Source organism: Syzygium oleosum, unplaced genomic scaffold, assembly GCF_021117445.2.
Source record: "Syzygium oleosum isolate NSW1041296 unplaced genomic scaffold, Sole_v2.1 Sole_v2.02, whole genome shotgun sequence".
Classification (NCBI taxonomy): domain Eukaryota; kingdom Viridiplantae; phylum Streptophyta; class Magnoliopsida; order Myrtales; family Myrtaceae; genus Syzygium; species Syzygium oleosum.
In genome coordinates, this window is record NW_026607486.1 from 19,702,453 (window position 1) to 19,711,396 (window position 8,944).

Consider the following 8,944-nt stretch of genomic DNA (forward strand, 5'->3'; position numbering starts at 1 on the left):
TTTGAGTCTATTCTACAGTATATATAAGCAGGGCCGAGTCCGAACACCGACATACCGCGGCGGGCCAGGATCTCCCCGACCGCACAGGTGCCATGCTCCATGTTCCGCCATTGACATGTCTCGTGGTCATGCAAGAACGATGCCACGCGACGGCTCATCTCCCCGTCTGTTCCTTATGGACATGGTCAGAACCCTGATGTGATGTCGCCAAATGGAACAGCGTATGATCTAGAAGACATCATCTTTCCTACAGTTCGTGAACGGAACACCTAATACCCAGTCGACGGGCTAGTTTTAAAGAAAAAGTCTCAGCCTTGACCACTGACCTTGACCACTGCAAGTGGGAAAGTTTTCAGGCAAAGAAAAGGAAAAGGTTTCGCGGGTCTAGCTTCCATTACTCTCTTCGAGTTTCATCAATCGTGATGGCCAAGTTTCCATAAGAACATTCATCATGAACTGGACGCACAAGTAATTTTAGATCATGGTTGGAGAGATTCGCTCCATCTCGCATTGATATCCTGTAAAATCTTGCAGATAGAGATCGCAAGGCAACTAGGAGAAGATATAAAGGTTCAAACAGTGGAAAAGAACGGTATTTTTGAGAAGAAATAATGATACAGATACTTTCTGAACTTTTGCCTAATATGCAATATGAACCCTGAATTTTTAATTTATTTAATATAATCCTTAACTAAATATTAACGTGGTTCTTGAATTTTTATTTTATTAAATATGATTTTTGAATTTTTGGTACATATTTAATGTAGCCCGTAGATTAGATGAAAATAATAACGTAATATCGTGCAAAAGTAGTATTGGCATAGTGCTCTTTAAGCGAAGTAGGTAGTTGCCGACTTTGAATCTTTGAAAAAGTTCGGCTTTGCGTCTACTTTACTAGATTTTGGTAGATGATTGATTCTCTCTGGCATATGTTGGGGGTTGTGAGGCTGGACCACTTTTTCATCTCTCTTCTTTTTTTAATTTATGTTTTTTGAAAATGTAAATTTTCCTGTTTGCTTTTTGGGCCGATCTTCCACTTTGACCAACACCAACTGCTTGGGTCCCACGTTCTTTCTTTTGTTTTGTTTTTTTTCACTCGTGGGTCGTTGGTGACTCCATCGAACTATACCTTACGCCAAATGCATGCTAGATGCTAAGGATCTCGCTTCCTGTCGGTTTGAATTTGGAAAATTTATTCGAAGTTGAAATGTTCAAATCTTTACATGCACATTCGATTTGCCCTGTCTTTTTTGGCATTCGTGTCTTTTGGTGACGAGATAATTACGACGAGTTATGTTAAAACTTATGCTCATCCGACACTTGAATCCCCAACTTTTCAAATCGTGTATTTAAGTCATAAAACTCATAGTCATCCTCCATGTTTGTTTTTCTATCTACGTTTGAGTGACCATGAGAGAGAACGCGGGTTATCATTGTAAATGCTCGCGGAAGGTGTTTGTTCTATAGACACCGGGTGTTGCGATTTTGTCTAAGGTACTTGATGAAAGGATTTGTCGTGGGCATCTACGGATGAATTAGTCTATCGGAAGTGAAATAAAGGAGAAACGAGTTTTGCGCGGAAACAGCTTGTAATGCTCATCGATGCCGATGGATATATTGTCACACCCCGAATACAACCAAAACGGGATCGTAACACGGCCGTCCTTTCACCCAAAGGACGCAGCCTAAACTTAAACAAGACTCGAAAACATCAGAGCTTTCTAAAACCATCAAAAGGATATATACAAATCCAACAAAAAAAACTATTCCAATAGCTCAACGACAATATGTACAACGTACCCAAAATCCCACAATCAAAAAGAAATCCTCCGACTAACGCCCGCTCACGCCCTACTTGCGGCCAGCAGAAGAACCTGAAAGGTATGTAAGATAAGGGGTGAGCTACCACGGCTCGATGAGTAACATATTTCTTCTAAGTGGGTCGAACAATTCTTGTGCAATAGCATAAAAATATCACAGCTCATAACTCAAACTCAATGTACAATATAACCAAAAATATCTCAAAGGTATAATAACTTTTCAATAAAAGTCATTCGTATCAGATTTCTCAATAAAAACTCACTTAACAACAATAGCCAATCATCAATGGTCTATCCATTGACTAGTCTCATCACATAACACGTTGATGGTCAATCCATCAACCAATCTCATGCTCGTAATCAAACTATGGTCAAGTTTAACGCCGTGACAAAGGCGACCAAGTTTAACCCTCTTGGCAAGGTCTACCACCTATTATAAGCCGGCGGTTCGGCCGGAAGGATATCCCGACAGTATGCATACTCCCCCCTCAACGGGTTCTCAACATAGTAATACGAGCAGCAGCAACTTATAACTCAATCTAGAAATCCATAATCAACACCAATAAATCCATTTCACAAAACATTTCACAACAAGAATAGCCCTCGGCTAATCCTCTTCACAAAACCTTTAATATAAGCATTCACAAAAGCTTCATTTCAATAACGTCATCAGACTTTTCAACTCATTTCACAATCGACAAAAGGTAGTAAATGATCGATCCAATTTATGCAGAAAACATGCTCCACTGTATTAAAAATTATATCTCATTATCAAAATATGAATTTGTAAATTCATAGAAGATATAATGTCCCTCACCTGGTAATCCACAACTAACCCATATGTGATACTTGAGCCGACGGTTCCAAAATCCTATCAAACATACGGAAAAACGAATCAAAACCGAGTAATACTTACCCCTAACGCGCGACTCGAATAAGCTAAGGCTAACTAGCCAATAATCCGACACCCACGAGCCTACGACGGCTTGCTCAATGGAAAAAATCTAATGCCAACCACAACGAACAACTCGCGCGCCAAATTTCCACGCGCCATAACTTCCTCCACCGGACTCCGTTTTGCGCGCTCTTATAGTCAAAACGAAACCCATCCAGCATACTATGGATGTCCCAACACAGCCAACCCAAACAACAGCCCAAAAACAACAATCAAAGCCCTGGAAAGTACTGTTCACGAAATTCCAGATTATGCTCTCAACTTCAAAATTTGATTCCGGACAAACCGTAACTCCGAATCGATATCCGTCAAAACGCACAGCCCCACAACACCATAATCTTTCATTTTCATGGATATTTAAGACTTGACAACCCAAAAATTGGACTACGCAGCTCAAATCCACATAACTCTTATTTCCGAGCCCTAATCGAAAAATTATTCCGATAGGACTAACGAGGGTTGCGAGTACTTACTAGTTGTTGCGTTACTTAGTCGGAACGGCTCGGCAAGGACCCGCGCGCACAAACCCTCCCTTTCTCTTCTTCCCTTTCTCCTCTCCTTTTTCCTTTTCTTCTCCTCTGTTTTTCTCTTCTGTTTTCCCGACCAGCCGCTGCTTCTTCCTTTTATCTTCACTTTTTGACTTTTCTTTTCTTTTCTTTTCTTTTTTTTTTTTCCTTCAGCCTAAGTCTTTTGACCTGGTCAAAAGAAGAGGCAAATATTACATTCTACCCTCCTTAAAAAAATTTCGTCCTCGAAATTTAGCCTTACCTTAACTTTCAAACAAATGAGGGTATTTGTTTCTTGCTTCTTCCTCAAGCTCCCATGTGGCCTCTCTCTCAGTATGATTTTGCCATTGAATTTTCACATAAGGGATTATACGTCGCCGCAGCACTTGCTCTTTTTTATCCACAATGCGAATAGGCTGTTCTTCATATGTCAGGTTTTCTCTTAACCTCAAAGGAGTGAAATCCAATACGTGTTCAGGATTTGGCACATATTTTCGCAATAAAGATACATGGAATACATTATGAACTCCAGATAACGCTGGTGGCAAGGCCAGTTTATAAGCAACTTCACCAATCTTCTCCAATATCAAGAACGGTCCCACATATCTTGGACTTAGTTTCCCGCGAGTGCCAAATCTCATAACACCCTTCATAGGTGAAACCTTTAGAAACACGTGATCTCCCACATCAAATTCTATCTTGCGCCTTTTAAGGTCTGCATAGCTTTTCTGACGGCTTTGAGCTGTTTTCGGTCGCTCTCGAATCAACTCCGACTTTTCTTCTCGATTGTTGTATAAACTCGGGGCCGTCAACCTCTTCTCACCAACATCGTCCCAACAAACCGGACTTACGCATTTTCGACCATACATTGCTTCAAAAGGTGCCATCTTAATCTTGGAATGGTAGCGTTATTATAGGAGAATTTCGCAAGTGCGGATGGTCATCCCATGAACCACCAAAGTTAATAGCACAAGATCGTAGCATATCCTCTAACGTCTGAATCGTTCTCTCCGATTGCCCGTCTGTCTGTGGATGAAAAGCCGTACTGAAGTTGAGTTTAGTACCCAACGCCCCTTGCAAGCTCTTCCAGAAGTTGGATACAAACCTAGGATCTCGATCAGAAACTATGCTCACTGGAACCCCATGAAGTCTCACTATCTCATTAACGTATCGCTTAGCCATGTCTTCAAGTGAAAGGCCAAATCGATACGATAAAAAGTGTGCCGATTTAGTCAACCGGTCGACAATCACCCATATAGCATTCTTACCGCTTGGCGTTCTCGGTAAACCGACGATGAAGTCCATGGTAATATGCTCCCATTTCCACTTAGGTATCTCAAGTGGATGTAGTTGTCCACCTGGTTTCTGATGTTCAATCTTTACTTGCTGACAAACCAGGCATTGATCGACAAACTTTACAATGTCTTTCTTCATGTTGACCCACCAGAAATGTCCTCTCAAATCTCTATACATCTTAGTACTTCCTGGATGAATCGAGTATTTAGTGCTGTGAGCTTCCTGCAATATTTCCTTTTTCAACTCAGGATCATCAGGAATACATAGCCGACCACGAAACCTCAATGACCCATCTACATGAATACTAAAATCTGACTGTCTCCCAGTTTCTACGCCTTCTTTGATCTTTCCCAACTGAGAATCATCATTCTGTTTAGCCTTAATTTTGTCGATCAATGTCGGTTGTACTCGAAGATTAGCTATCTGAGCACCTAATTGATGCACAAACACCTCCAAATCTAGCTTCCTCATATCCTCAAGGATAGGTTGCTGAGAAGTGAGCAACATTGCCATGTTTCCAGAAAATTTACGACTTAAGGCATCCGCTACTACATTTGCCTTACCTGGGTGATAATTGATGGATAAGTCATAATCCTTCAAGAGTTCTAACCATCTCCTCTGCCTCATGTTCAATTCTTTTTGAGTAAAGATGTACTTCAAACTCTTGTGATCAGTAAAGACCTCACATTTCTCACCATACAAGTAGTGTCGCCATATTTTCAAAGCAAATACAACTGCTGCCAATTCAAGATCATGAGTGGGGTAGTTTCTTTCATGTGTCTTCAACTGTCTAGAAGCATAGGCCACCACTTTATCGTCCTGCATAAGAACGCACCCTAAACCTTCTTTAGATGCGTCACAATAAATTGTGAAGCCACTGGTTCCTGAAGGTAAGGTTAATATGGGAGCCGTCACTAACCGCCTTTTCAATTCTTGAAAACTGCGCTCACACTGATCAGACCATACAAACTTAACTCCCTTTTGAGTTAGGCGAGTAAGTGGACCAGCTATTTTGGAGAATCCCTCCACAAATCTCCTGTAATAGCCAGCTAGTCCAAGAAAACTTTTCACTTCTGTTACATTGGTAGGGCGATTCCACTGAACAACCGCTTCAACTTTCTTTGGGTCAACTGCGATGCCATTCTTCGAGATAACATGACCCAAGAACTCAATATGATCAAGCCAGAAAGCGCACTTACTGAATTTAGCAAACAATTTCTGCTCACGCAAGGTCTGCAAGACAAGCTTCAAGTGTTGTTCGTGCTCCTCCAAACTCCTCGAGTACACCAGGATATCATCAATGAACACCACAATGAATTGGTCGAGGTAATGTTTGAATATCCTGTTCATCAAATCCATAAAAGCAGCAGGCGCATTTGTCAATCCAAAAGGCATGACAAGAAATTCGTAATGCCCATACCTCGTTCTGAAAGCAGTTTTAGATACATCATCTGCTTTAATTTTCAATTGATGATATCCAGACCGAAGGTCGATCTTAGAAAATACCCGAGCTCCCTGAAGTTGATCAAACAAATCATCAATCCGTGGCAAAGGATATTTATTCTTGATCGTTACCTTGTTGAGTTCACGGTAATCTATACAAAGCCGCATGCTACCGTCCTTCTTTTTCACAAATAGGACTGGAGCTCCCCAAGGCGAGACGCTGGGGCCTAATAAAGCCCTTATCCAATAATTCCTGTAGCTGTGTTTTCAATTCTTTCAATTCAGATGGTGCCATCCGATATGGTGCCTTCAAGATAGGTCCTGTACCAGGCATCAGATCAATAGAGAACTCAATCTCTCTATCGAGTGGCAAGCCGGGCAAATCCTCAGGAAACACATCAGGAAATTCTCTAACAACTGGAACATTTTCCAGTTTCACAACTTCTTTACTGGTGTCTTTTACGCAAGCTAGATATCCATAACCACCTTTCCTTAGAAGCTTCCTCGCTTGCACTGCCGATATTAATCTTGGAAAAGTACCCTTACAACTTCCCGAAAAAGAAAATTCGGGCTCATTTGGGAGTCGAAAGGTAACTTTCTTTGAATGACAATCAACAGTAGCATGATATGTTGATAGCCAATCCATCCCTAAAATAACATCAAAATCTCGAATATTCAACAACATCAAATCTCCAGGCATTTGAACATTATCGACCAAAAGCATACATTGCTTAAATACACGATCCACCATAACGAAGTCACCCGTAGGAGTCTCAATACGCAATTCATATTCAAGAGGATCAGGTAGCATATCAAGTTTCTTTGCGAATTCAGTTGAAATGAAAGAATGCGTAGCGCCAGGGTCAAACAATGCATAAGCATATTGTGAGGTAATTGAGATATTACCGGCAACTACTGTGTTAGATGCTACCGCATCCTCTTCCGTCATCGCATAAACCTTCCCTGTCGCCCTCTGTCTTGGCTGATTCTCTTGGGGCCTACCAACTGAGGGAACATCCTTCCTCATGGAACAAAAGCGAGCTATATGACCAGGCTGTCCACAAACGAAGCATAATCTACTACCTGCTGGAGTATCTCTCTGCATTGGACAATTCTGCCGCATGTGTCCCATCTTCCCACATAGAAAACAAGTTCCCCGCTTCCAATAGCATTGGCCACTATGATATTTCCCACAAGTAACGCAAGCACCCTGAACAGTTTGACTCTTCCCCCTTTCAAACCTACTAGTGCTTCTTTGCTTGTTGTTGTCACGAATACGAATCTCTTGGAAATTAGTGAACTTCGGCCTCTTGGGCTGAGGAATACCCTGGGTGCCACTCTCCATGATCTCTTGTTCAATCTTAATTGCTCGCTCCAGGACATCCTCATAAGTGGTGAGTAAAAGAGATGCGAGTGTAAAACGAATCTCAGGTCGAAGTCCTCTCAAAAAATGTTCAGCTTTCTCCTTCTCATTTGCCATAAAATGCCCCGCAAACCTGCTCATCTGATTGAAGCGACCCGCATAGTCTAAAACAGAAGAATCACCTTGCGATATATGCAGAAAATCGCCCTTCATCTTTGCTTGGAAGGATTTTGGAAAGAACTGGGCATTGAACGCTTCCTTGAAGTACTTCCAAGAAATAGTAGCATCTTCATCTCCAAGAGTGGACCTCTTTCCTTCCCACCAATACTCGCCTTCACCTTCCAAATATTGGGTGGCAAAGTCCACCTTCTTATCATTCGGAACTTCTTCAACTCGAATATTCCCTCTATCTTCCTAATCCATCGCTCGCTACAAGAGGATCGGTTTTCCCATCATAAGTGGGCGGCTTTGACTTTCTAAACCGGGCAAAGGTGTAGCCTCTGCCACTCCCAGGTTCACCGGCTTCAACTACAACGTCTTGGGCCCTTGGCGTTGACTTTCCCCTCTTATTTCTTGCGAGTCTGCTCCTACGTCATCTCGCCTTCTTGTCGGAGACCTTACTCTCGGACCTCGAGGCACATCTCTCGAGTCAAAGGTGATGGCTCTCTTTCCCTTATTCTTACGAAAAGAGATGAGCGGCTCCGAGTCGGAACTCATGATTACCTAAATCCAGAATCAAGAATACACCTTAGTATCTAAAACTAACGCATTAAAGTCTATCACACAATCTCACAACGTCCCACCCAAAAATCATAACCTATTGCTCTGATACCAACAAATGTCACACCCCGAATACAACCAAAACGGGATCGTAACACGGCCGTCCTTTCACCCAAAGGACGCAGCCTAAACTTAAACAAGACTCGAAAACATCAGAGCTTTCTAAAACCATCAAAAGGATATATACAAATCCAACAAAAAAAACTATTCCAATAGCTCAACGACAATATGTACAACGTACCCAAAATCCCACAATCAAAAAGAAATCCTCCGACTAACGCCCGCTCACGCCCTACTTGCGGCCAGCAGAAGAACCTGAAAGGTATGTAAGATAAGGGGTGAGCTACCACGGCTCATGAGTAACATATTTCTTCTAAGTGGGTCGAACAATTATTGTGCAATAGCATAAAAATATCACAGCTCATAACTCAAACTCAATGTACAATATAACCAAAAATATCTCAAAGGTATAATAACTTTTCAATAAAAGTCATTCGTATCAGATTTCTCAATAAAAACTCACTTAACAACAATAGCCAATCATCAATGGTCTATCCATTGACTAGTCTCATCACATAACACGTTGATGGTCAATCCATCAACCAATCTCATGCTCGTAATCAAACTATGGTCAAGTTTAACGCCGTGACAAAGGCGACCAAGTTTAACCCTCTTGGCAAGGTCTACCACCTATTATAAGCCGGCGGTTCGGCCCAGAAGGATATCCTGACAGTATGCATACTCCCCCCTCAACGGGTTCTCAACATAGTAATACGAGCAA